General features: G+C 42.9%; 1 non-coding gene across 1 annotated transcript; it reads left to right on the top strand.

Annotated features, from left to right (window-relative positions):
* The first annotated feature begins 1,193 nt into the window (after window positions 1–1,193).
* Trnas-cga (transfer RNA serine (anticodon CGA)) lies at window positions 1,194–1,268 on the top strand. The gene has a single exon. It is a non-coding gene; the product is annotated as a tRNA-Ser (tRNA).
* The last annotated feature ends 757 nt before the right edge of the window (window positions 1,269–2,025 follow it).

Genomic DNA, 2,025 nt, shown 5'->3' on the forward strand with positions numbered 1-2,025 from the left:
GAGCGACCCACCTAATCTTCAGCATTCTTCTGCAGCATAATATTTCAATAGCTTCTGTTCCATTACTGATTGCATTGCGTATAGTTCATGTCTTGCTTCCATACAGGTGTACACTCTAAGAAATACTATCTGAAAAGATTTCCTGGTATTCGTCGTGACCAAACAAAACTACTTTCGTCCGGTCATAACTGTGGGTTCTTTGATTAATAGATGACGTGGCACGTAGGAACTGTAATTCATGAAATATTAGTTCACTTAATTACATTAATGAGTAATGATTTACTTGATTTTGACACACTTATTAGTCTCAGGATTGCTGGATAATTTACAATTGTCACTGAGTAGCAAAGCAACACTTGATGTGCTTAGTACCAAGCTGTTGTCTTACAGTACAACATACAAGATTTACGAAAGTACATTCCATCTAAGACTTTAACTGTCACTATTCTACGTAATGGTGGCTAACGTCACGAACTGGGGAAGAGTTCTCACACTTCCAGCACTATATTCATCTCAGGGTGAGACTGCTGCTACAGAGTTTTTTTAAATGATCAAAATGTGTGAATTCCTAAGGAACAAAACTACTGAGGTCATCGGTCCCTAGACTTACACACTATTTAAACCAACTTATGCTAAGAACAACACACACACCCATGCCCGAGAGAGGACTCTAACCTCCGGTGGAAGGTGGTGCGCAATCAATGACATAGCGCCCTAAACCGCGCGGCCACTCCGCTCGGCGGGAGTTTTTCCCATTGGTCGTTGTCGACTGCAGCGACCCCTCGCTAACGTCTGTGGTATCGATTGGCGTTGTCGACTTTGGAGTGGCACTGCGATCTATGGACGACACCAATTTTCTTTTCCTTTTCAAAAACAATTTCCCTATTGAAACTTCCTGGCAGATTAAAACTGTGTTCCCGACGGAGACTCGAACTCGGGACCTTTGCCTTTCGCGGGCAAGTGCCCTACCAACTGAGCTGCCGAAGCACGATTCACGCCCGGTACTCACAGCTTTACTTCTGCCAGTACCTCGTCTCCTACCTTCCAAACTTTAGAGAAGCTCTCCTGCGAACCTTGCAGAACTAGCACTCCTGAAAGAAAGGATATTGCGGAGACATGGCTTAGCCACAGCCTGGGGGATGTTTCCAGAATGAGATTTTCACTCTGCAGCTGTGAGTACCGGGCGTGCATCGTGCTTCGGTAGCTCAGTTGGTAGAGCACTTGCCCTCGAAAGGCAAAGGTCCCGAGTTCGAGTCTCGGTCGGGCACACAGTTTCAATCTGCCAGGAAGTTTCATATCAGCGCACACTTCGCTGCAGAGTGAAAATCTCATTCTGGAATTTCCCTATTATTCAGAGCCGGAATTTCATATTCTTTCGACTTCGGCCATCGTCAGTTATTTTACTATACAAATAGTATAATTCATCGACTATTGTAGTGTTTTATTTCCTGCGATCGACATTATCGCGCTAACTTTGATTTACCTTTGTTGTTACTCATCTCAGATCCTCCTCTCAAGACGCCATCGAAGCTGTTTAACTGCTCTTCCAAGTTCTTTGCTGTTTCTGACATAATTACAATGGTGAAGGCAACCTCTGCATTTTTATTCCTTCTCCTTGAACCTCAACTGCCTTTCCCAATTTCCCCTTTGTTTCCTGTTCTGCACGCTCAATGTACGGATTTAATAATATTGGGGATACGCACAGCCTTAAGGATATCCCTTCCGTACTACCGCTTCCCTGTCACGTTCATTTATCCTTATAACTGCCGTCTAGTTTTTGTGTAACAAATTATAGCTGCTATAAAAAATATATTTCATCACAACAGTTTCCCTGCTCAATGGTTTTAGGAATAACCTAGTATTCGAAGAAAATTAATATCACCGGAAACATACATCAGGCACTACAATAACTGATAAATGATTTACACAAATATATCCTGACTATTGTCGTATCCTGGCTTAGCACACGTAACAGTAACTACTTGTACTTATGGCTAGACACTTCTTGGCGCAGCGGTAATAAAT

The sequence above is a fragment of the Schistocerca nitens genome, chromosome 7 (genome assembly GCF_023898315.1).
Source record: "Schistocerca nitens isolate TAMUIC-IGC-003100 chromosome 7, iqSchNite1.1, whole genome shotgun sequence".
Taxonomy (NCBI): domain Eukaryota; kingdom Metazoa; phylum Arthropoda; class Insecta; order Orthoptera; family Acrididae; genus Schistocerca; species Schistocerca nitens.